The sequence below is a fragment of the Medicago sativa genome, chromosome 8 (genome assembly GCF_051527215.1).
Source record: "Medicago sativa cultivar Bolivia chromosome 8, Bolivia_mono, whole genome shotgun sequence".
NCBI classification, from domain to species: Eukaryota; Viridiplantae; Streptophyta; class Magnoliopsida; order Fabales; family Fabaceae; genus Medicago; species Medicago sativa.
In genome coordinates, this window is record NC_140756.1 from 52,071,375 (window position 1) to 52,098,892 (window position 27,518).

Genomic DNA, 27,518 nt, shown 5'->3' on the forward strand with positions numbered 1-27,518 from the left:
GATTATTTATGAATTAGATATTCTTATTAGTGTAATCTAAAATATCTTTTATGTTAATAAGTATGTTTATGCTAGTATAAATGTTGGAGGGAAATTCTATCAAGACAATTGATGTATAAAATTATAGAAATGATTTGAAAGAAAATTTGAAATGCAGCTTGTGAGTAATATGCTCACAAGTGAATTATTGAAAATCGCATAGAAAATGGAAATGAGGAGAAAAATTGAAATGAGTAACATGCTCATAGAAAAAAAAAGAGAAGAAAAAGAAAAGAAAATATGAATTTTTATCCGTTTGCTACAACGAGAGATAATGTAGCCTATGACGTACGGGTCATAGTAATGAATTTTATCCATTTGCTACAACGAGAGATAATGTAGCCTATGACGTACGGGTCATAGTAACGAATATGAAAACTCCGTTTGCTGCAACGAAGAGATAATGCAACCTATGAACAAATTGTTCATAGTATTTTAAAATTTATATTCCGTTCGCCACAACGAAGAGATAATGTGGTATATTTCCGTTCGCCACAACGAAGAGATAATGTGGTATATTCCCGTTCGCCACAACGAAGAGATAATGTGGTATATTTCCCGTTCGCCACAACGAAGAGACAATGTGGTATATTTCCGTTCACCACAACGAAGAGACAATGTGGTTTATGTACAAATAATGAAAAGAGACAAAGGAGAAAATAATTTATATTGACGGGATAGTTTATGTTGAGTTGTACAAATGAGAAAATAATTTATATACTTTATTGATGGTAAATTTACATAATGAGATGCAATGATAAAGTATACGAGAATGTGTCAAATTTCAGTAGCTTTGTACTTTAGAGAAGTGCATCGATATGAAAATTATGTTTGGAATGAATTAGCTACGAAGCAATACTTTATGGGCATTTTACTAATCGTTGGAAATGAGAAATTTTAGTTATGGAACTCCGGCTTAGTTAGCCGAAACTAGTTGTTATCGGAAGAATCGAGACATACTCAAATAAGTATGTCAAAGTATAAGTTATACCGAATACGATAGATTAGATATGTTTATTATTATTATGTTTATGATTAGAGTTATGAGTATGACTATATTTATTATATAATCAAAATAGTATTTCGGACGGCGATTGTAGTTATCCCTTGATCGCCGAGTTATGCATTATGAAATTGTATAATCCCAAAATGGGTTGAGGTTAGAAACGTATGGTGATCCTAGGTTCCCGAGGTTGCCTACAACCTAGGATAGATGGAACTCACCGAGACATCTTGTCTCACCCCAATTCCTTTTATTTATTTCAGATATATGAGTTATTATACGACATGATGGTTCTTGATGAAGAAGCGAAGTAGCCGGACCGTATAAAGTACACGTCGGTGGTACTATTTCGAGGTAACAGGTGAGAAATTCTATAATTTGTTCAGAGTATTTATTTATTGTAATTTTAATGTACCCAACACCAATTTTAACACACATGCTAGAAATCCTAGGTGATTTCTAGTAGGGGTGTTTCAATTTGGTATCGAGCAGTCGATTCGCATCGTGCCCGGGGTCAATGGAATTCAATAAGATGTAGTGTGACTATTGGGTTCCAAATATTTATTCCAAATGTCATGTACGGCCGAGCCCGATCAACTCGTACTAGTATATGATAGTTAGAACAAATGTCCGAAAGATGAATGAAACCTCAACGAAGACGCAAAGATAAGGAGTATGATGTAAGGTGTGAAGAAATAAATCAGAATGGCGCAATGAAGCGTGGTGGCTGGTACTTATGCGCTTTAATTAGTCGGTAAAAGAATCAGGTTCGTAATGGACGTATGTTGGAATTTAAAGTTGAAAGTATGGAAAAATTAGTTGTGCTTATTAGCAAGTAAATCCTTAAATTTCGAGGACGAAATTTCTTTAAGGGGTAGATTGTAATATCCCGCGTAATTTTAAATAAATTGTCGTATCGCTTACATGTCGAACGGAAATAATTTTCAAAGGATTAATTATTTATTTAGAAATCGACGATATTTGGTAAGTATCTCGTAATATTATTCCAACGGGCTTGAGAAATTAAATGGTTACGAATTAACGGAGGATAATTATGTCTTTTTTCACTTGAAGGGTATTTTGGTAATCTTGTCATTTGAGATTTTTTAAGTAGAAAATTGACCAATTTTCTACAACCTTCTACATTTTTCCATTTTCTTTGGGAGAGGATATTTTTCTCTTTCCTCCTATGCTCTCTTTTCTCTCTCGGCCAAACACAAAAACATCACCACCATCAATTCTTCATCTCCCAAGTTCTCTAATCCTTCATGCAAATCCTAATTTAGGTTTCTAGCTTGTTCTAATGTAATGGGAAACCTAGAGATAATAGATTGAAGATAGAAAAATGTTGAAAATTAGGGTTCATGGAGTGAAGATTGGGAATTGGAAAGAAATCAAGAAATCAATGAAGTTAGGAGAAAGGAAAGATTGATGGAAGCTTGAATTGTCATCTCCAACCTAGAAATTAGAGGTGAGTTTCCCTTTAGTTTTATAAATTGGTAACCATAAATCCAAGCATATGTTTTATTATTTTAGTTGTTCAGATGTGGTATTTCTCTTAGATTGAGTAATTTATTTTATATGCATCTCATACGTGTCACTTTGAAGGTAGTGAGAACCATCATCATTATTAAAGAATTTTGATTCATAATATGCATATGAGAAGTTTGTGTAATGTCCTATGTGAGTTCCTTTAGTTAGAAAACTCATCTTTGGGTAGTAAATTATACCATTAAATTGCTAATGTGTGATTATGAGTTATTAGAATAGATTGACATAATTATAGTATGACTGTTATGCCTTATGAATGGTATATTTGAAACGGAATAAATATGAGATAGTAGAATGATTATTTATGAATTAGATATTCTTATTAGTGTAATCTAAAATATCTTTTATGTTAATAAGTATGTTTATGCTAGTATAAATGTTGGAGGGAAATTCTATCAAGACAATTGATGTATAAAATTATAGAAATGATTTGAAAGAAAATTTGAAATGCAACATGTGAGTAATATGCTCACAAAGAATTATTGAAAATCGCATAGAAAATGGAAATGAGGAGAAAAATTGAAATGAGTAACATGCTCATAGAAAAAAAGAGAAGAAAAAGAAAAGAAAATATGAATTTTTATCCGTTTGCTACAACGAGAGATAATGTAGCCTATGACGTACGGGTCATAGTAATGAATTTTTTATCCATTTGCTACAACGAGAGATAATGTAGCCTATGACGTACGGGTCATAGTAACGAATATGAAAACTCCGTTTGCTGCAACGAAGAGATAATGCAACCTATGAACAAATTGTTCATAGTATTTTAAAATTTATATTCCGTTCGCCACAACGAAGAGATAATGTGGTATATTTCCGTTCGCCACAACGAAGAGATAATGTGGTATATTTTCCGTTCGCCACAACGAAGAGATAATGTGGTATATTCCCGTTCGCCACAACGAAGAGATAATGTGGTATATTTCCCGTTCGCCACAACGAAGAGACAATGTGGTATATTTCCGTTCACCACAACGAAGAGACAATGTGGTTTATGTACAAATAATGAAAAGAGACAAAGGAGAAAATAATTTATATTGACGGGATAGTTTATGTTGAGTTGTACAAATGAGAAAATAATTTATATACTTTATTGATGGTAAATTTACATAATGAGATGCAATGATAAAGTATACGAGAATGTGTCAAATTTCGGTAGCTTTGTACTTTAGAGAAGTGCATCGATATGAAAATTATGTTTGGAATGAATTAGCTACGAAGCAATACTTTATGGGCATTTTACTAATCGTTGGAAATGAGAAATTTTAGTTATGGAACTCCGGCTTAGTTAGCCGAAACTAGTTGTTATCGGAAAAGAATCAGAGACATACTCAAATAAGTATGTCAAAGTATAAGTTATACCGAATACGATAGATTAGATATGTTTATTATTATTATGTTTATGATTAGAGTTATGAGTATGACTATATTTATTATATAATCAAAATAGTATTTCGTACATACGATTGTAGTTATCCCTTGATCGCGAGTTATGCATGATGAAATTGTATAATCCCAAAATGGGTTGAGGTTAGAAACGATGGTGATCCTAGGTTCCCCGAGGTTGCCTACAACCTAGGATAGATGGAACTCACCGAGACATCTTGTCTCACCCCAATTCCTTTTATTTATTTCAGATATATGAGTTATTATACGACATGATGGTTCTTGATGAAGAAGCGAAGTAGCCGGACCGTATAAAGTACACGTCGGTGGTACTATTTACGAGGTAACGGTGAGAAATTCTATAATTTGTTCGTAGAGTATTTATTTATTGTAATTTTAATGTACCCAACACCAATTTTAACACACATGCTAGAAATCCTAGGTGATTTCTAGTAGGGGTGTTTCAATTTGGTATCGAGCGGTCGATTCAGATCGTGCCCGGGGTCAATGGAATTCAATAAGATGTAGTGTGACTATTGGGTTCCAAATATTTATTCCAAATGTCATAACTGGCTGAGCCCGATCAACTCGTACTAGTATATGATAGTTAGAACAAATGTCTGAAAGATGAATGAAACCTCAACGAAGACGCAAGATAAGGAGTATGATGTAAGGTGTGAAGAAATAAATCGAATGGCGCAGCGGAAGCGTGGTGGCTGGTACTTATGCGGTTTTAATTAGTCGGTAAAGAATCGGTTCGTAATGGACGTATGTTGGAATTTAAAGTTGAAAGTATGGAAAAATTAGTTGTGCTTATTAGCAAGTAAATCCTTAAATTTCGAGGACGAAATTTCTTTAAGGGGGTAGATTGTAATATCCCGCGTAATTTTAAATAAATTGTCGTATCAGTTACATGTCGAACGGAAATAATTTTCAAAGGATTAATTATTTATTTAGAAATCGACGATATTTGGTAAGTATCTCGTAATATTATTCCAACGGGCTTGAGAAATTAAATGGTTACGAATTAACGGAGGATAATTATGTCTTTTTCACTTGAAGGGTATTTTGGTAATCTTGTCATTTGAGATTTTTTTAAGTAGAAAATTGACCAATTTTCTACAACCTTCTACATTTTTCCATTTTCTTTGGGAGAGGATATTTTTCTCTTTCCTCCTATGCTCTCTTTTCTCTCTCGGCCAAACACAAAAACATCACCACCATCAATTCTTCATCTCCCAAGTTCTCTAATCCTTCATGCAAATCCTAATTTAGGTTTCTAGCTTGTTCTAATGTAATGGGAAACCTAGAGATAATAGATTGAAGATAGAAAAATGTTGAAAATTAGGGTTCATGGAGTGAAGATTGGGAATTGGAAAGAAATCAAGAAATCAATGAAGTTAGGAGAAAGGAAAGATTGATGGAAGCTTGAATTGTCATCTCCAACCTAGAAATTAGAGGTGAGTTTCCCTTTAGTTTTATAAATTGGTAACCATAAATCCAAGCATATGTTTTATTATTTTAGTTGTTCAGATGTGGTATTTCTCTTAGATTGAGTAATTTATTTTATATGCATCTCATACGTGTCACTTTGAAGGTAGTGAGAACCATCATCATTATTAAAGAATTTTGATTCATAATATGCATATGAGAAGTTTGTGTAATGTCCTATGTGAGTTCCTTTAGTTAGAAAACTCATCTTTGGGTAGTAAATTATACCATTAAATTGCTAATGTGTGATTATGAGTTATTAGAATAGATTGACATAATTATAGTATGACCGTTATGCCTTATGAATGGTATATTTGAAACGGAATAAATATGAGATAGTAGAATGATTATTTATGAATTAGATATTCTTATTAGTGTAATCTAAAATATCTTTTATGTTAATAAGTATGTTTATGCTAGTATAAATGTTGGAGGGAAATTCTATCAAGACAATTGATGTATAAAATTATAGAAATGATTTGAAAGAAAATTTGAAATGCAACTTGTGAGTAATATGCTCACAAAGGAATTATTGAAAATCGCATAGAAAATGGAAATGAGGAGAAAAATTGAAATGAGTAACATGCTCATAGAAAAAAAAAAGAGAAGAAAAAGAAAAGAAAATATGAATTTTTATCCGTTTGCTACAACGAGAGATAATGTAGCCTATGACGTACGGGTCATAGTAATGAATTTTTTATCCATTTGCTACAACGAGAGATAATGTAGCCTATGACGTACGGGTCATAGTAACGAATATGAAAACTCCGTTTGCTGCAACGAAGAGATAATGCAACCTATGAACAAATTGTTCATAGTATTTTAAAATTTATATTCCGTTCGCCACAACGAAGAGATAATGTGGTATATTTCCGTTCGCCACAACGAAGAGATAATGTGGTATATTCCCGTTCGCCACAACGAAGAGATAATGTGGTATATTTCCCGTTCGCCACAACGAAGAGACAATGTGGTATATTTCCGTTCACCACAACGAAGAGACAATGTGGTTTATGTACAAATAATGAAAAGAGACAAAGGAGAAAATAATTTATATTGACGGGATAGTTTATGTTGAGTTGTACAAATGAGAAAATAATTTATATACTTTATTGATGGTAAATTTACATAATGAGATGCAATGATAAAGTATACGAGAATGTGTCAAATTTCAGTAGCTTTGTACTTTAGAGAAGTGCATCGATATGAAAATTATGTTTGGAATGAATTAGCTACGAAGCAATACTTTATGGGCATTTTACTAATCGTTGGAAATGAGAAATTTTAGTTATGGAACTCCGGCTTAGTTAGCCGAAACTAGTTGTTATCGGAAGAATCGGAGACATACTCAAATAAGTATGTCAAAGTATAAGTTATACCGTAATACGATAGATTAGATATGTTTATTATTATTATGTTTATGATTAGAGTTATGAGTATGACTATATTTATTATATAATCAAAATAGTATTTCGGACAACGATTGTAGTTATCCCTTGATCGCCGAGTTATGCATGATGAAATTGTATAATCCCAAAATGGGTTGAGGTTAGAAACAGATGGTGATCCTAGGTTCCCCGAGGTTGCCTACAACCTAGGATAGATGGAACTCACTGAGACATCTTGTCTCACCCCAATTCCTTTTATTTATTTCAGATATATGAGTTATTATACGACATGATGGTTCTTGATGAAGAAGCCAGTAAGTAGCCGGACCGTATAAAGTACACGTCAGTGGTACTATTTCGAGGTAACAGTGAGAAATTCTATAATTTGTTCGTAGAGTATTTATTTATTGTAATTTTAATGTACCCAACACCAATTTTAACACACATGCTAGAAATCCTAGGTGATTTCTAGTAGGGGTGTTTCAATTTGGTATCGAGCAGTCGATTCGGATCGTGCTCGGGGTCAATGGAATTCAATAAGATGTAGTGTGACTATTGGGTTCCAAATATTTATTCCAAATGTCATGTCCGGTGAGCTCGATCAACTCGGACTAGTATATGATAGTTAGAACAAATGTCTGAAAGATGAATGAAACCTCAACGAAGACGCAGTATAAGGAGTATGATGTAAGGTGTGAAGAAATAAATCGAATGGCGCGGCGGAAGCGTGGTGGCTGGTACTTATGCGAGTTTTAATTAGTCACGTCGAAAGAATCAGTTCGTAATGGACGTATGTTGGAATTTAAAGTTGAAAGTATGGAAAAATTAGTTGTGCTTATTAGCAAGTAAATCCTTAAATTTCGAGGACGAAATTTCTTTAAGGGGGTAGATTGTAATATCCCGCGTAATTTTAAATAAATTGTCGTATCGCTTACATGTCGAACGGAAATAATTTTCAAAGGATTAATTATTTATTTAGAAATCGACGATATTTGGTAAGTATCTCGTAATATTATTCCAACGGGCTTGAGAAATTAAATGGTTACGAATTAACGGAGGATAATTATGTCTTTTTCACTTGAAGGGTATTTTGGTAATCTTGTCATTTGAGATTTTTTAAGTAGAAAATTGACCAATTTTCTACAACCTTCTACATTTTTCCATTTTCTTTGGGAGAGGATATTTTTCTCTTTCCTCCTATGCTCTCTTTTCTCTCTCGGCCAAACACAAAAACATCACCACCATCAATTCTTCATCTCCCAAGTTCTCTAATCCTTCATGCAAATCCTAATTTAGGTTTCTAGCTTGTTCTAATGTAATGGGAAACCTAGAGATAATAGATTGAAGATAGAAAAATGTTGAAAATTAGGGTTCATGGAGTGAAGATTGGGAATTGGAAAGAAATCAAGAAATCAATGAAGTTAGGAGAAAGGAAAGATTGATGGAAGCTTGAATTGTCATCTCCAACCTAGAAATTAGAGGTGAGTTTCCCTTTAGTTTTATAAATTGGTAACCATAAATCCAAGCATATGTTTTATTATTTTAGTTGTTCAGATGTGGTATTTCTCTTAGATTGAGTAATTTATTTTATATGCATCTCATACGTGTCACTTTGAAGGTAGTGAGAACCATCATCATTATTAAAGAATTTTGATTCATAATATGCATATGAGAAGTTTGTGTAATGTCCTATGTGAGTTCCTTTAGTTAGAAAACTCATCTTTGGGTAGTAAATTATACCATTAAATTGCTAATGTGTGATTATGAGTTATTAGAATAGATTGACATAATTATAGTATGACTGTTATGCCTTATGAATGGTATATTTGAAACGGAATAAATATGAGATAGTAGAATGATTATTTATGAATTAGATATTCTTATTAGTGTAATCTAAAATATCTTTTATGTTAATAAGTATGTTTATGCTAGTATAAATGTTGGAGGGAAATTCTATCAAGACAATTGATGTATAAAATTATAGAAATGATTTGAAAGAAAATTTGAAATGCAAACTTGTGAGTAATATGCTCACAAAGTGAATTATTGAAAATCGCATAGAAAATGGAAATGAGGAGAAAAATTGAAATGAGTAACATGCTCATAGAAAAAAAAAGAGAAGAAAAAGAAAAGAAAATATGAATTTTTATCCGTTTGCTACAACGAGAGATAATGTAGCCTATGACGTACGGGTCATAGTAATGAATTTTTTATCCATTTGCTACAACGAGAGATAATGTAGCCTATGACGTACGGGTCATAGTAACGAATATGAAAACTCCGTTTGCTGCAACGAAGAGATAATGCAACCTATGAACAAATTGTTCATAGTATTTTAAAATTTATATTCCGTTCGCCACAACGAAGAGATAATGTGGTATATTTCCGTTCGCCACAACGAAGAGATAATGTGGTATATTCCCGTTCGCCACAACGAAGAGATAATGTGGTATATTTCCCGTTCGCCACAACGAAGAGATAATGTGGTATATTTCCCGTTCGCCACAACGAAGAGATAATGTGGTATATTTCCGTTCGCCACAACGAAGAGATAATGTGGTATATTTCCCGTTCGCCACAACGAAGAGACAATGTGGTATATTTCCGTTCACCACAACGAAGAGACAATGTGGTTTATGTACAAATAATGAAAAGAGACAAAGGAGAAAATAATTTATATTGACGGGATAGTTTATGTTGAGTTGTACAAATGAGAAAATAATTTATATACTTTATTGATGGTAAATTTACATAATGAGATGCAATGATAAATGTATACGAGAATGTGTCAAATTTCAGTAGCTTTGTACTTTAGAGAAGTGCATCGATATGAAAATTATGTTTGGAATGAATTAGCTACGAAGCAATACTTTATGGGCATTTTACTAATCGTTGGAAATGAGAAATTTTAGTTATGGAACTCCAAGCACTTAGTTAGCCGAAACCAGTTGTTATCGGAAAAGAATCGTAGACATACTCAAATAAGTATGTCAAAGTATAAGTTATACCGTAATACGATAGATTAGATATGTTTATTATTATTATGTTTATGATTAGAGTTATGAGTATGACTATATTTATTATATAATCAAAATAGTATTTCAGCATACGATTGTAGTTATCCCTTGATCGCCGAGTTATGCATGATGAAATTGTATAATCCCAAAATGGGTTGAGGTTAGAAACAGTATGGTGATCCTAGGTTCCCGAGGTTGCCTACAACCTAGGATAGATGGAACTCACTGAGACATCTTGTCTCACCCCAATTCCTTTTATTTTATTTCAGATATATGAGTTATTATACGACATGATGGTTCTTGATGAAGAAGCGTATAGCCGGACCGTATAAAGTACACGTCAAGTGGTACTATTTCTGAGGTAACAGGTGAGAAATTCTATAATTTGTTCAGAGAGTATTTATTTATTGTAATTTTAATGTACCCAACACCAATTTTAACACACATGCTAGAAATCCTAGGTGATTTCTAGTAGGGGTGTTTCAGTAGAAAATAGTTTATTGGCTACACTAAATTTATATAGTGATTCATGAGAACGAATCATGATTCATTATAGTGAATCTAGATTCATCATAATGAATATGAATTCAAAAATGAGATTAATGTCCAAAATAGACAGTAGGATACATATCAATTTGCCCTGAAGATTCTGTGAGACCTTCTCGTGACTTTCCAATTTAGTTTCGGCCCTCGGAGATTTTGTATTCAACACTTTCAACTTGATTTGATCATCAACGAGACGATGGAAAACTTCTTTGTTCAAAGATGTGGTCTTATCTTTTTCTTGATCTTGAATCACAGCCAGTTTGGCCCTTTCACCTTGTAGTTTTTCAAGCTGGATCATCAAGAAAATTAAGCTGTGTTTGTTGGTCAATATTTTTTGTCTTGTCACCTTCAATGCTTCATTATCTTGGCCAGTGTTGCTCTTAGTTGATACTTGCAGACTTGCTCTTTTTTCAAATTTTAAATTTTTTCAAACATCCTCACAATGTTGTCGAGAAGGTTAACAACAACACCAATTTGTTCTAATTGCTGAGAGGAGAACGCATCAGCATTAGCGTCAATTTTTACCTTCGACAGAATGCTGAGATTGTAATGAAATGGAAATCCCTTCTGATAAAACTCTGTCGATTGCAGCAATGACATCCTCGTCTATCATAGCATCCATTTCTTCCAAGTCTATGCTGACGAATTTTCAAGTGTTGGCTTTGCTGGTACCTTCATCATGAGTGGTTTCTTCAGCTATAATATATTTGTTTTGCTCTTCCAATGATTCTTCATCTTTGGTTTCATTAGCAGAGGAAGAAAAAGGTCCCTGAACAACGAAAAACGTTCATTTCAAGTTTAGCCTAGAAAAAGGAATGAATAAATGTGTAGCTTTCATTTTTGCATCACGTTCCGACGAAACTAATTGCCTTTAAATATGAAAAAGAAAATACCCGCGATTGTGCACATATTCCAAGTATAAAGGCACATGAGGATAGCGGAAATGTTTCTCATTATCTGTAGTAGAGGCTTTCTGGAAGCATATAATATCACCATTTTCTAACTGCATTCATGGAAAAACAAATCAATAAAAAAGCCAATTATACTCGTAACCTAGTGTGCATCAAGCGGTTATGTACCATACCTCAATTTCTTCAAATGTTAATTTCTTGTCAACAGGCTCACACATGACATTTTTGGTTCAAACATAATCTCCTGCACAACAATAGGCATAATGAATTTGGTAACGCTAAATGATTCAGATCCTGAAGATGCCATTCAAAAGTTCCTTTCCCTTATGGTAAGTCATATGCAAGAATGATAAATTTTCATAGTACACAATGCACTTCATAAATATAAATGTTTATGAAGTTATACATACAACAGATAAATAATAAACAGACAACTCAAACCAACCTCGTAAAGTTCAATTCCTTCGTCAGGATCGTAACCATCCAGTTTATTTAACCTTGTTTAGATTTCTGACGGCTTATCAGTACAGTTCGCAAAGAGCCTTCCAACATAACTTCCATCAAAGGAAATACATTTTATGTCAACTAAGGTCCACCTTTTACCTCAATATATCTCAAAATCACACAAGAAATTACTCAGTACCTTAGCTCCTCTTTTATAGGATCATATAACTTGAAAAAATAAGTAATATATCATCCTTTCCTTTATTAAGTGCTGCAATAGGACATAAATCCTATACAACTTTATAATATAAACGTTACCATCCCATGCTCCACTTCCAAAAACAATTTTAATTCTTCTTTGTGAACCCTGTTTACCACTCTCAATTGTCCAACCTGCCATTTGAATCAGAATGAAAAAAAAAAAAAAAAACTTCAAATCAAAGAGAAATTGATGTGTTACGTGAAGAAACAGCTATGGGATCCAAAACAATCAATATGAAAACCACTTCCAAATGTTGCATATACACTATAAAATAAATTTAAAGAGATAACTGAAGGTAGTCAAAAATGGAAAAAATTAAAAGTAAAAAGAAAAAGCTAACACAGATAGAATTAACTGTTGACCTGGCCCAAAAGTGAAATCTAATGCAACCAACCATGATAATCACTATATTAACAGTTTGATATAAAATTTCATGAAGAGACTCGGCATAAAACATAAATTAAGTATTTTTTAAAACAAAACCAGCATTTGCGTAAAAGCTAACAAGCAGATATGATAAAGTCATAAAATAAGAAGATTTAAGAGGGATATGTGAGAAAAGTATAATTGAAAAGCTTCAGGCATTCTCATGAACTTACAGGTCCTGCTTCCTCAACATGTGTGTTAATGGACGACATGTATCGTTTTCACACGCTTTGCCAATACCCAAAAGTGTTTGGGATTGAGCTGGTATGCCAAAAGATTTAGCATCCTCTTCCTACATATCACATGTTAGCAATTAAACAGAAAAATCAAACATACTAATCATCTGTTGAATAATCAGCAAGAACTTTATAAATTATAAATTACAAAATCAAAAGCATCAAAGCCACTTTTTAAAATAATTGTTTTCTATTAGGATGCATCTAAAGTAATGATTTGCTCTTTAGTAGTTCATAAACTAAAATTTCCCAACAGCCATCACTCTTGTATCTGGGTATAAAAATGTGAGATGATACCAAAAGTTAATGCATTTATTGAAAAGGTAATGACCTAACTCTCCATATAAACCCAATTTTGTTTATAGGAAACATGCTTTATTGAGCCTAACTAGTCAGAATCATCATTCAATGAAAAATTTGAAGTTACGACTTGCGATGACATTAATCAATATTCATACTTCCTGTATCCCTCTAGAACGACATTCAATACTTTGATAGTGAAGGGATCCAACATGTTTTATAAACACCTCTTTCTTTTTCACATATGTTAAACAAAGAATGTTTAATTTAGTGTCCTTTGACTTTAGCAATGAGGCATTGTTTTACAACACCCATGCCCTTGCACACGGATATTAGTTCTCGTTTTATAAACGTGAAGAGATATTTGATGCTTTTAAACTGAGTTCATTGCATAACAGATGAAAAATGAAAAAGTGTGATTGTTGGAATATGAATCCAGTTCCTTGTTGTGAACAAGTGCAATGATAACCGCTGAGCCGACCAATGCATTATGTTATTATTCGAACGTAACTGGTATCTATTGGTTCAGAGTCTAATGATTGTCGAAACTCTTTATAGAGTTGTTTCCCTCACAAGTCTCTCAAGATGATATTGAAGCTTGAAAGTGGTTGGATGATTGGATTATGTACTAACATCCCTGTATGAAATGAATCCTTTTATCCAAGGGAGTCTCACTTGTAGACTTGTGAGGCCACACTTTGTTCTTGGAAATATATTTTGTGATGCGGGAACCAAAAGTTGGAATATCTATATTGTAAAAATATCTTTTAATTTTGTATAGAAAAGAGTAATTATGAGTTATTTTACAAAAATATCCTTTTATTAATGGTATACAAATCATAATTTAAAAGAATTGAAAATAGATAAAGTAATAAATAGTAAACGGCATAATGGGAAAATAAACATTCCATTACATAAACACAACTCAAAAGTTAACTACCCCTAAAAAAGAAAATAAAAACCTAAAAGTTAACTACTTCTTTTGTCGAATCTTTTCGTCGACAAATTTTATTTTTAACAACTGAATTCTTACCATCATATCTTTTTTTTCCTAAAAGAATAATGTTATAAGGACTAAAAATTATGAATTTTTTCGTAGGAACTAAAAACTAAATTTTGGATATTTAAGATCATTTACTTAATCATTCCTTTTTAAAAAATTATAAATTGTGAAAATAAATGATAAAAATTACATAATTAACCTCTTAACTTAATTTCAGGTAAAACTTTCGCCTTTTTATCTTTTTGTTTTCTCGATTTTCATCCTTTATGTTATAATCGGGTAACATTCTCGTCCTTTATTTTAAAAAATGTCAACATTGTTATTATTTTTTTGTTGAGATTTTTTCAATGAAATTTAGATTTCTATGTTTGTATGATGAAGATTTGGGTTTGTTTATGAGTTTGATGTATTTTTTATAAAAAAATTACTTAATATAAAAGCCTAAATCGAAAAGAAAAAAAATAAAGGACGATATTTTTTTTTTTGAAGGATAAAATAAAGGACGATATTGTTACCTAATTATAACATAAATAATTAAATTGAAAAAGAAAAGAGATAAAGGATGGAAAGTGTTACCCCGAAATTAACATAAGGGACGATCGTGTAATTTTGTTTAAAATGATTACTTGAGCCCCAAGTTTAAATACATACCACACAGGCAGACACACTCGTGCTTACTTACGCTGCTGTCATAAGAATTGGACCAAGAAAGACCCAATACGCGGAGAGTCATTAAGTTCTAAAATATCCCAATTTCATAACTCATGTTTATTCATTTTCCTCCTTTCAACGATACTACAGTTTAATAAAGATGTTAATATATTCTCGTCTTATAGCTATAAGTGTTTATGTATAATCTTACATAACCTATTTCCATTGCAAAAATTAAATTACACTGTTTTTATATATGCTATAAGTTGTTTTCATAAGCTATCTTGGAGAACTAATGAAAATAAGCTGTAAAAAGCTTATGAAAAAAGTCATAAGCGGTTTTTACAAGTTCTCCCAAACAGTCATGCAAAACTTATGTAATTAGATAAGCTCAAATAAGTCAATCCAAACAGAGCTCTAAGTGTGCAATGTACATGTCCCTTTTGTTACAATTAATCTTTCAAACTTCTCACCATGCAAGATTAATTACTTTTAGAGAATAAGATGTGCACTACCATGTCATAGCATATTGTCGTTTGATGTACATAAATTATATCCATCATAATCACATTTTAAGGTAGTTTAAGTGGGTGAGATGAAAAGATATAAAAATCACTACACTTAATTTGTGAATGGAGAGTTGAACATAATTTGTCATTCCAACCATAAGAATTTTGATCTTTGGGTTTCTGATTCAAATTCTGCAATATTGAGAGAATTTGAAATCCAAGTATAGATAGTCAAACTCTAAATACACTTCTACTATTCTTGATAAAATTGAGAAAAGAGTGACCATTTATATGATTTTATTTAGTGTCTCATATACTATAGCTTCAGGAAACTAAGCAATACAATATTTTATTTTTGAGGAAACAATACAATATTTATTGTTCTCCCCTAGACAATATTTTATATTTTGTTCTCTATATCTTTGACAATAAGCTCTCTGCTCTTATATTAATATTAAAAAAAAAAAAACACTCCGACCTGTTTGACTTTGGCTTTCGATTGCTCTGACAGGTTGTCGTTAGTGCGGAATTGATTGAGCACTATGATATTTCTGGTTTATATATTCTGAGACCATCGGCAGTGGAAATATGGGAGACTTTGCAAGTATGTTTCTCAACGATTTGAATCCATTTATGTATATTGTACTTCTTCTATACTCTTGATTAGCTAGCTATAGAGTTGATACAAAATAAATGTAACACCCATACTAAACATATCTAGAAAGTTTAGCATGTGCATTATCTTTAGTACTAGATACATTAAAATTTGCAATATAAGTTCTTCGAATGAATATTTTATACAACAATGTGGGTTCGTACAATCAACAATACACTACTACTAGTCCAAAACATAGAAAATACATCCTTGAAATCCAAACATCCCGCAGCGGTACGAACGAACACTAGCTAATTATCCATCCGGCTACGACTTGCCAACTCTTGCCGAATCAACTCAGCTGATCCGAAACAAATAAGGATTGGGATGAGACATAATGTCTCGTGGAGTTCTACCTAATCCTAGGCTATAGGTAACCTCGGGGAAACCTAGGGTCACCACGTGTCTACATTACAACCTCGTTGGTTGATTATACGTGTGTGGACTTGCTTACCTAGACGGCCGTGCATACTAGATCCGTCGTAGGTTCTTTGTATCTTAGCTCATAGGTCTTGTCTTGCTTTACATGTCATGGCAAGCCGAGGGAATCCTAAACCGCTATGTCGAGATACGATAAACACATCCGTGACCTAAACATAAATCATTCATGACATGATCCTAGACCGGACGATTGGGGAATCCTAAGATCGTCTTCGGTATAACTTCTTGGTCTTATCTTGGATTCCTAACTTATACATAACTTGCATCTTATAATAAACGTAAGCATATCATTTCAAGTTCATTCATTAAGTTAGCGGTTAGCGTTGAACAAACAATATTATCCGAGTTCATTTTACGGATTGATATCCTTGTGTGAGTAACCCCGGAAGTTCTTAATCCCTTACTTGACCGATTAAAACCTAGCTAAGGTACATCTGACTCCCTTAGTGACGTGCGGGCCTACTACTTATGAGCGTATCCCGTTCCCCTTGTGAGAACCTTTCGTATCCCCCTTGGCGTAGATAACGGAAAAACACGACACCTACATCTTACTTTATGGTCTTGACCATATATGATACTTGTCTTGTACGTGTATAAATGTCCTATACGTATACTTGCTTACATAGTCATGTTCGTAATCGTGTACATATCTTATTCATGTTCATATACTTATCATGTTCATACTACGTCTTGAAAACGTGCTTTCTTACATGTTCTCGACCACTAGGTCTGGAGCTCTAGAGTTTCCATGCCTACACTTATTACTACCCAATCATGCTTATGTATTGTTCTCATAGTGTCATTCCTTGTTGCTTAAAGTTGTGTATGTGTCCCATGCATTTCCTTCTTAAAAGATTAGGTTATAATTTAAGGACTCGATTTGATTGAATATGTTATAATTTAGGGACTGATTTGATTGAAAATGTAATTGCAGTGGTGTTACTACAAGGGAGGTATGGCATTGGGGAGGACCAATTATTTCAAATAAGAGGCCTAAGCAAACACCAAGTGAAGAATCCCCGCACCAACACATCCTACCGCTCCCCGGCGTTTTCGCAGTAACATATCCAAGTTATGGCACATCCAGCTTCGAAACGACCTAAATTCATGGAGTTTATTCCAACCCCTGATTTCCAAAGAAGTTATGCTTGATGGAAACATATTTAAAATATGCTTTTGGAAATGTAATATTTAAACTTATTTGAATTATGCCCCATAGTTGGGTTTCTTTTTGCCTATGTAATATGTAAGGCTTATGACTTGTTAATGCCCCATAGTTGGGTTGCTTTTGCCTATGTAATATTTCAGGATCAAGTTGTGTCTTCTCGAATTTTTTACTTTGTTCTGCACATATATGCTTCAAGTATAAAATTGATAATCGATTAAATAGTTAAAAGACTTATTTGATGAGTTTTTAACATATTGTAGGGATTGATTTGATAAATAGTCAAATAATTAGGGTTTGAAGTTTTTGAATTGGGGAAGAAAGAACAAAACATATTCCCGCAAATCAATCAATTTAGTCCTTGAAAATTTTGGTCACTATCGGCCAAATTAAGCTCGTTTTGTGGCATCCGACATGAAGACCCGTGTGAGAGGTTAACGGTCATGTCAGTCAAGACCGTTTACACCTAAATTGGACGGAGGGAATAAATTGATTGACATATGCCAAATTCGGGGACGAATTTGATATTTTGCATAATTGGAGGACGATTTTGGCCGATCATTGCAAATTCGAGGACAAAATTGATGATTCACTCAAAAATTATGTACCGAACATTTTTTAAAAGTTTCTCGGTGTGTATCCAAACACATGTTTTCTCTTTGCACTCCAAAAATACCATGAAAATTTTGAGAAAAATTGATGGATTTTTAGTTTATATATGATGGCAAAATAGACACTTCACACAAAATGCTGGGGTGGAAGTATAATTGACGAGGTAAATGGTAAAATTTCCTTCTAACAAAGTCAAACAATCAAACATAGTTTGTTGGGAGTATAATTGTTGTAAGTTACTACAATAGCCTAGGGGTGTTAGAGGTGCAGCTTGGTTTGGTTTTGAGGTTAAAAGTCATCGTAACCGTAAGATAAAAACATGCGGTTCGGTTTGGATTCAGCTTGACTTTTAAAATAAAATCTTAACAAAACCAAATCAATACAATGCGGTTTGAGTTGGATCGGTTGGTGCAACTTTTTCGGGGCGATACAATTTGTAGTTTCTAACGTTAAAATCGAGTTAAAAAACTATAACACTACATATTTTCAACAATGTTTCCAACAATATTTTAAGTTTCATATAACATTACAATTTTATTTTCACCAAACAATATAAACGAAATTAAAAATACTTGAACAAAAATTAATTCTATTATGTAAGAAATGTAAAACACATTTTATCATTCTATAAAATTTCAAATAGTTTCAACGAGTATTGGTATATGTGACATAGATTCATCTCGTAAAATAAAAATCGCAAATCGAATCAAATCATGCAGTTTAGTAAAAAATGATTTGAATACATTCAAAATCAAATGTGGCTTTTTACATTTTCGGTTTATGTTGGTTCGATTTAACATATTTTCTATTAGATTGATTCACCTACTGTACCCAATCAACTAAAAAGACCGTCAAAGATGGGCTTTTGCCCTCTTTTGTACCAAAAAAAAGACCGTCAAAGATAAACAACATTTGATGAAAGAGAGGATCTGATATAGGTTGAATAGAAACACACGGAGACGCAGACTGGAGGCTTAATCTGGAGAAGAACTGAAGCAACACAACTTGATAGGTGAGAAACTCCTGAAACTTGTTTTATGATTTTTTTTTTTTTTTTTGTTTATGCATTACTACTAATCTATGCAATTTTGTGTCTTGATTTTTTAAGGCTCCAAAATTAATTAGTAATCACATATTCTTTAATATAAGCCCTCTCCTAATGTTAATATTCGTATATTTTGGGTTATAGGGATTGCAAATTTAGTGCTGAAGTTGAAATATGAAATAAATTAATTGGAACGAATTTTTGGTCTTGATTGTTTGAAACGAATACTAATTAGTAATCACATTCATATTAGCCCTATCCTAACGTGAGTATATTTTGGGATTGCATTGTCAACTGGGAACAAGGTAGGGCTGGGTACAATATACCAAAAATTGTGGGACCATTTCTCGGACCCCGCCTATGCTGGGAGCTTTAGGCACCAAATTTTGCCCTTTTCATTATCAACAGGGGTTCAAGAGATCAATTTTCCGGTCGAGTCGTGATATTTGTACAACCCTTTGGAACAACTTTTATGACAAAGGAAGAGAGAGAATAAGAATATAATGTGAGTATGAGAGACAAAGTTGTCAAAAAGTTGAAAGAAAATGGATGTACAAATATCATTTCTCTTTCGGTCTCGTACTTGAATGTAAATTTCGTTATGAAATTTTGTGTTGAATGTAAATAGAGTTTGAGAAGTGGAAAAGTGTGTGAGTTTGAAATTAAATTGGTTGACTTGGACTCCTTGAGTATTCTTTTCTTTCATTACATGATTGATATATAATCTGGGTTGTCTCATTTGGGTGCATGAGTCCTTTTTATATTCCTAAATTTGTGATGATCCTTGAGTCAAGTGTCAAGAATAATGATTCTTTGATCTGTTTGTATCTATTAAACACTAACTTCATGAACTATTTGTGTAACTTTGTTAGGTCAGTCGAGTGTTACTGAAGACAACGGAACAAAGAAGTATTGAAGATGAAAATACAAAATAAAAGTGATAGAGACACGGACAAACTCAGTGACCTGCCTGACCATATCCTTCTGCATATCATTGAATTTTTGAAGATAAAACAATCTGTTCAGACTTGCATCCTGTCTAAACGATGGAAGGGCCTTTGGAAACATCTAACGAATCTAAAGGTTAATCACTCTTACCCGTACTAGAGTAATATCTTCTGCGACTTTGTGTCCCAAATTTTGTCTAATCGCGATGACTCTATTCCCCTTCATCGTCTAAGTTTTAAGCACATAGATTTCATAGAACCCTCTAAAACTGCACTCCTAGAGGTCATGAGATATGTTGTGTCACATAATGTGCAGCAACTCACAATCAATGCCAAAGTAAAGCACATAAGCGGGCTTGACTTGCCCCCTTCAATATTTTATTGTCGTTCTTTGACATATCTTAATCTTGACTTTTGGCATAATTCAAATAAGGTTATGACAATGCTTCCAAAATCATTGAACTTGCCATCATTGAAAACCTTGCATCTTCGGCGTCTCACTTTCACTACTAATGATGATGGCTGTGCTCAGCCCTTTTCAGCCTGTAACATGTTGGATACATTGGTCATTATTTGTTGTTATTTACAGGACGATGCACAAGTCCTATGTATATCAAATTCTAAGGTTTCTAGTTTGACCACAGGTAGTAACTACGTATACAATGAAGCTCACAATTACAAAGTTGTGCTTTGTACTCCAAAACTTACTTCTCTTATCGCCAGTGGTCGTCCTACTTTCAAAGCACCCTCTGCACACGATTTACCTTTTCTAGAAGAAGTAAATATTGATTACATTTATTATAATAAACCATATGAAGAATCTGTCATGATTAGTTGGTTGCAATTGCTTGCTCATGTTAAGATAATGACACTCTATTTTGAAACCCTTGATCTGATACTAAGGGTAAGTTACTTTAGAATCGTTTCTCCTCTTTATATTTCATGTTTCTTATGAGATATATCCATCTTTATGCCAAAAGTTTCCCAATAAACAATTTTTTCTTGTAGAACATTAATTAGAATGTATCCAATTAATTCTAATTATGCAGGTTGTCGAAAAAACTGGTTCATTGGGTACTCAACCTCCATGCTTTGTTAGATTGAAGTTGTTGAAAGTGGAATTGAAGTCTTTATCTTGCAGTGAGTATTGGATGATTAGTTTACAAGCTGTAATATTCTGAACTGATTGGGTTATTAGTGAGTAAACAACTATTTTAGTTCTTCAATTGATCAATATTACAAAAAAAAACTTTTAGATATGCATTGTGTTGGTCAGTTTGGTCCTCAAAATGCATCTTATTTTTTAATTAATTGCTAATCGAATAGTCTTCAGTTGGCCAGTTTCGTCCTTGATATTTCTAACAAGAAACATTCTTGTGTGTTGTTGTGATTTCGATATATTTAGGGACTATAGTGATCGCAACTCATATATCTAAGGATCAAAATGATTGTTAACTCGTGAATAGCATATACCGAAAGCTTCTAAAATAACGAATAATTGAAGTTAGTTGTTTACAAACGAAATAAAGCGATTTAAAAAATATGTTACTAATTAGGAATTAAAGGTACACAGAATACATTTCTGGCCATGGCATGATAAAATAAGATTTTGTGAAACCGCCTAAGAAAGGAATATTTTTTTATGACTTGGTGTAAAATAGAATGAAATAAATAGATAAGAAGGTATTAATGAGAAAAGATGATTTATTTTATGACTTTAAGTGGCATCTACTTTTGGTGCAAACAAGAGTCCTCTGTTTTGGCATAGTAATTTATAAATGCAATTACAAAACCAAACATGAAATTAAAAAAATGAGTCTCCTACTTAGATCAAAAAAGGAGAATTATATTAACTGTTTTAGACTATTTTCTTTTGAAAATTTCTGATTAATCTTTCACACAAACTTTAAAACAAAACCAAAATGTAATTAAAAAAAAATGTAATCAAGGAGTCTCCTGTATAGAAACGCTTATACATTGCATATTATTCTTATTTTTAATGTAGTGCCACTTTAAGGTGATTAAAACCACACGTGACTAATAAAACAAATACATCATAAAATCATTGGAAGTAAAGTAAACACACATTATTCCCCTTATACGATACAATACAATACAATGATCATTTGCAGTTTGGAAGAGGAGACCCGCACAAACACCTGTTATGGAAGAACGAATTCACACCAAATTTATGCATATTTCCACCCTTTGGAATCTTACCACACATCCTATTATAACTCACATTCAACCATGATATATTTTCTATTCCCACAGGAAAGTTCCCATAGATTTGATTGTGACTCACATCCAATGTTGTCATGGTCTTAGACAACTCAACTTTTCCAAGATCAAATTTAAACAAGTTATTAGAAATATGTATCTCCCTTGTTGCTTTGTTAGAACCAAAAACCATAGAAGCATCACCTTCAAACTTATTATAAGATAAGGCAGTAACTGTAGTGTTAAGCCTTGCCAATGAAAGTGGGAGTCTCCCCGAAAGTTGGTTATCAGAGAGAAGTAAAGATGGTAAATTTTTGTTATTGAAGTAACCATACGAAGAAGGGATTGAACCTGTCAGAGTGTTGTTGTAAAAGCGTATCATTTCGAGCTTTGGCAACTTGTAAAGGGAAGGAGGGAGTGACCCTGAGAAATGGTTGGATGAGAGATCCAAATTAAAGAGGTTTTCATTTGACCGGGAAGTCGGGTATTGTGCCCGACATCCCAGTTGAGCTAATTGTGAGGGTTTTGAGCTTGAGAAGCTTGGATATGGGCTCAATAGGTATTGAGCCGGTGAGATTTGGTAAATCATATAAAAATATAGACTCCAAATAAGGCAAGTTACCGATAGATTGTGGAAATTTAGATCTAAGATTGTTGTGTGAAATAGATAAATCGCGGACACGATTGTTAGAGCGAAAACAATTGACACCATTCCAAATTTTGCAGCAATCAGTGTGTGGTTTCCATGAAGAAAGAATGGTTGGATTGTTGAGTTCTTTTTTTATTTGGAGAAGAGCCATTTTGTCTTGTGGGTGACACAATTCTGAAAGAGAAGATGCAACATGGGAGAGCAATATCAACAGGAGAAACAACTTAGTTGCCATTGTCTTAATTGGGTTTTTTTTTTTGGTATGTTTAGATTTTTGGATTTGATGAGAAAATTGAATAAGAAGTGTGTTGATTTATGCCTAGGATTTATGTCATTTGCACACTGGTTCTCATATAGTCAAAACCGTCAAGCTCGTTGATATTGACATTATAATATAATAGTCATATTAACACAGTTATATCCCTGATTATTATTTTAAAAATGAGCAATTCTTGTGCTGGACCTAAAGATTTAGACCTATGATTTGGTCACACACTCATAAAATTGCATATCATATAATTAATTAAAAACCATTCATTATTTAATTTTTAAATTTTCTTACTTTTCTCTTTTTGTTGAGTGTGACCAAATGGCAATTTGATGGTCCCGTGACCATTCAAGAATTTTCCTTTAAAAATTCACCGAAGCCAGCACATAAAATATCTTCATTCATGGATTACTGCAAGATCGTCTAATAAAGTAATGCAAATGACGGAATATCTAGATGGTTAGAATATTGCAGGGTATCTAAATTCTAAGATCATCTACAATGGAGCTCCCTATTTGGGTGCTAAGTTGGCCACATATGTACACATCATTCATTTTATAAATTTTTTAACGTTAATACCTAATAAACACCCAATTCCTCCAACCCAAGACCACAACAAAATTTACTAATAGGTCCCACTAATAACTCTATTATTACATTTCTAAAACACTCATTTATTTCATTAGAAAATATTAAATGAAGAGAGAGAGAGAGGCCCTTATATAGACATCTTCTATATAAGCACCAATAAATATCACTCCACACAATGTGGGGTGTCTATTTAAATTTCGGTGCTAAATAGGTGACGCACCCACCATTGTTGATTGTCTAAATCAAAATCAACAAGCTCATTGATATTTTATTATTATACCAAAATCAAATGGTTCCGTGCATATTAACAATGTACTTTGAATCTAATGAAGTCGTCTTCAATCATGGTATCGTACGCGGTATAAGTTAAACGTCAAACACAAGCTGAACGATTAGTTGGTTATGTTATTATCGGGACAATAAAGAGGCTATTCTGTTGGTCAACTACAATTTGCTGAGAAACCATAGTTAAAACAATCCTATACCATCTACATTTGTTTTTCGTTTGAAGATACAATGGATTAAATCCAACAACTTAGATTGTTGTAGAGTATAAGAAGAAAAACTCAATAATTTTTTTCTGTAGTTCGTTCCAACATTGCACTAACTTTGAGTTTAAATCACCTATCACTTAAAACCAAAACATTTCCTCTAAAACACTAAAATCTCAAATTAATCATTCCTAACTTCATTAAGATCCTTCACTAACCCATCCAACTCTTTCTGAGAACTTCCATTTTCCTTAATAGCACCCAAAGCAACATCCCTCAACTCTTCAGCTCTCACCCTCTCCTTCGTCCTTCCCAAAGAACCTTTTATTATCTCCGCAAACTCCCCCATTTCCGGAACCTTCACATCCCCTTCTCCAACTCGAACCGCAACACCCAACTCATCCACCAACAGCTTCGCATTCGTATACTGATCAGCACCCATTGGCCACGTCAGCATCACCACACCACTAACCAGCCCTTCCAACACCGAGTTCCATCCACAATGAGTCAAGAACGATCCCACTGCACGGTGACTCAGTATCACCAACTGTGGAGCCCATCCTTCAATCACAAACCCCTTCCCACTTCCTCTAACTCGTTCGATGAAACCAATTGGTATCTTACCACAATCCTCCGCCACGTGTCGTTCATCGGGACCCCTCACTGATAACACAAAATGGACCCCACTTAACTCCAATGCACCTGTCAAAACCTCCATTTCTTTTATAGTAAGAACCGTACGGCTTCCAAAACAAACGTAAACCACCGAACCGTCTTCGAGCCGGTCGAGCCATGTGGTTAGTTCGTGACACGAGACAGTGCTTGCACCACCTCGTTCTTCCGGTTCAGTTAAACCGGATTCAAGTGGTAAAACTGGACCCACGGCCCAAACTCTCTCGTGTCCAAGTTCTTTCTTCATATGGTTTAAGTAAGCCGGTTCTAAATCAATGAAAGAGTTGAAAACCACTCCCCAAGCTTCATGATTAAATAGAAAATCGTTTTTTATATTCTCCCAATCGGTTTGGCTTTTTCTATTTCGAAACAGCTCAGAAATTTGCCACCAAGGGTAAACTGGGGAATTCGGTAGATCTAAGAACGAAACGACGGAATTTGAATTATCCGGGTTGTCGTTTTGAGGCAAGTCACGCCATAACGTGAATAAGACAGAGAGTGCAAAGGCACCGGAAGGGGAAAAGACTAAACGCGGCACGTGGAGGTCACGTGCAAGGAGATGAGTCCAACCAAGAAAAAAGTCAGAGATTATGGCTGAAGGTGGTAAACGGTGGGTTTTTGCAAAGTCACGGATGATTGGATAGTGGTGTTGACGCATGAAAGAGACTGCAGAAACGAGTCTGTTTTGATTTGGGTTAGGGAATTGAGAAGCGGGGAGAATGAGAGTTTGGAGAAGAAGGGAATAGTTTGTAGGGAGAAGGTGTTCGGTTGATGGAGTTAGTAAAATGGTGATGTGTATGTTGCGTGAAATGAGGTTTTTTGTGAGGTCGATGAGTGGGATTACGTGACCGGATGATGGGAAAGGGTATGCGAGGAGATGGGTTTGTGGTGCTGTCGACATGATGGAAATTGTATGTATATGTGTATGTGTATGACTCTGTAGATAGCTACTTACTTATAAAGGAAAGTCGAGTGAGAACTGAGAAGAAGAGAGTATTGAGAAGTGTTAAAAGAAGTTTTTCTTTTTCTTCAAGTGGCTGACTCTATTTGCTTTTAGTTTTCGTTTAGACTTTCACGTCATTGCTGACGAAAGCACTCAGGGATACCCATACTTATTTGACTTTCACTTATGTTTGTCGCTGTGTTATTGGAGTGTCACTAAGTCCTGAAGATACAATTATATTGAGTTAGGTATCCTTCTCACTGTACATCTATTTTCCTTTTTTAATTGGGTAATGTTAACATGTGAACTTGTTAAAGAAGCAAATATCAGTACTAGTGAGATTAATTTCAGTTGAAATGAATGATGTATAAAATAATAAAATATGGAGTAGTAACATTGGTATGGATAATGCATAAAATATAGAGTAGTAATATCATATTGAAAATTGTGCAATCCACTCATAAAATGTCTAAAAAGTATTTCTTTTTAATTTAAAACTTTCTTTTTTTGGTTTCCTTAACCAAGTGCCCCCAGCACCGGTTAACAATATAACCTTTTTTTATTTAAGAGATAAAAGATCGAATAAAATTTGAAAAAAATAAAATAAATATTCCGTCCGTTTAAAAATAATTGAGTTATTTACTCCGTTCTTATAAGTCTTATTTGAACAAAAGGTTAGTTTTTAAGTCGGGGAAATAGTCACTTTGGTCCTTGAATGAGTGACGAGTAGTCATCATAGTCCCTCAATGTATCGAAATAGCAAAATAGTCTGATTGTGCACTTTGTTAGTCAAAACGGTCCTTGATATTAAAATACTTCGTTAATATTGTCATATTAGTCCTTTAATAGACTTACTTATTGTCATATTAGTCCTTATATGTACTTACTTATTGTCATTTTAGTCCTTATATCAAAAGAGTTATTGTGAGTATTAAAGGGTTATTTAAGCTTTAGGGACTATTTTGACTAACAAAGTGGACAATCGAGGACTATTTTAGAATTTTGATACATTGAAGGACTATTGTGGCTAATTGCTACACATTCGGGGACCAAAGTGACTATTACCCCTTTTTAAGTCACTACAAAAAAAGAAAAGTTAGTTTTTAAGTATAAGTTTCTATACAAATTAATAGGTACATTTATTATTATTTTTCTTAAATATACCCCTAATTAATACTACTAATTTGCATTGCAATATGAAAAGTTAAATTAAATACACATATAAATAAATTACAATTTAGTAAAATTCACACATAAACTATGTACATTGACTACAATACCAAATTTTCTTAATATTTGTGAAATTTTTCAAACGGGCTTATAATAAGAGAGACAAAGCGAGTATTTGCGCAAAATAAAAATCTAAAATAATTTACTCATTTCAAGTTTTAATGTAATATTAATTGTTTTTTTAATTATAACTTTAATCAATATTAAGAACAAATTGAGATAGAGGGTCAGAGACTCTAGACATAATAGTTGCAAATGATTCATTAAATTGGGGGTTGGAGACCTCCCTTTCATTGTTGAACAAGACACAAAATTTCTCTCTGATCCGATCAATCTCCGACTTGTTCACTTTCTCCCCATTTTGTTCACCTAATTCTTCCTTGTCAAATAATCATTCATTTTCCTCTGCAATCATCATTACTT

The 27,518-nt window shown here is 33.4% G+C and overlaps 1 long non-coding RNA gene and 4 pseudogenes across 4 annotated transcripts; 2 read left to right on the top strand and 3 right to left on the bottom strand.

Moving 5' to 3' along the window:
* The first annotated feature begins 4,916 nt into the window (after positions 1 to 4,916).
* On the top strand, positions 4,917 to 8,734 carry LOC146899426 (uncharacterized). The gene is made up of 2 exons (XR_015022784.1): positions 4,917 to 5,442; positions 7,130 to 8,734. It is a non-coding gene; the product is annotated as an uncharacterized LOC146899426 (long non-coding RNA).
* A 1,694-nt stretch (positions 8,735 to 10,428) lies between these two features.
* On the bottom strand, positions 10,429 to 14,739 carry LOC146899427 (uncharacterized; annotated as a pseudogene).
* Positions 14,740 to 18,921: 4,182 nt separating this feature from the next.
* Positions 18,922 to 21,212, top strand: LOC146899428 (F-box/LRR-repeat protein At4g14103-like; annotated as a pseudogene). Its single transcript, XR_015023198.1, has 3 exons — positions 18,922 to 19,051; positions 19,957 to 20,935; positions 21,081 to 21,212. The product of XR_015023198.1 is annotated as an F-box/LRR-repeat protein At4g14103-like (transcript).
* A 778-nt stretch (positions 21,213 to 21,990) lies between these two features.
* On the bottom strand, positions 21,991 to 23,187 carry LOC146899429 (polygalacturonase inhibitor-like; annotated as a pseudogene). Its single transcript, XR_015022128.1, has one exon. The product of XR_015022128.1 is annotated as a polygalacturonase inhibitor-like (transcript).
* A 938-nt stretch (positions 23,188 to 24,125) lies between these two features.
* LOC146899430 (flavonol 3-O-glucosyltransferase UGT89B1 pseudogene) lies at positions 24,126 to 26,231 on the bottom strand (annotated as a pseudogene). The gene has a single exon (XR_015022350.1). The product of XR_015022350.1 is annotated as a flavonol 3-O-glucosyltransferase UGT89B1 pseudogene (transcript).
* Positions 26,232 to 27,518: the final 1,287 nt, after the last annotated feature.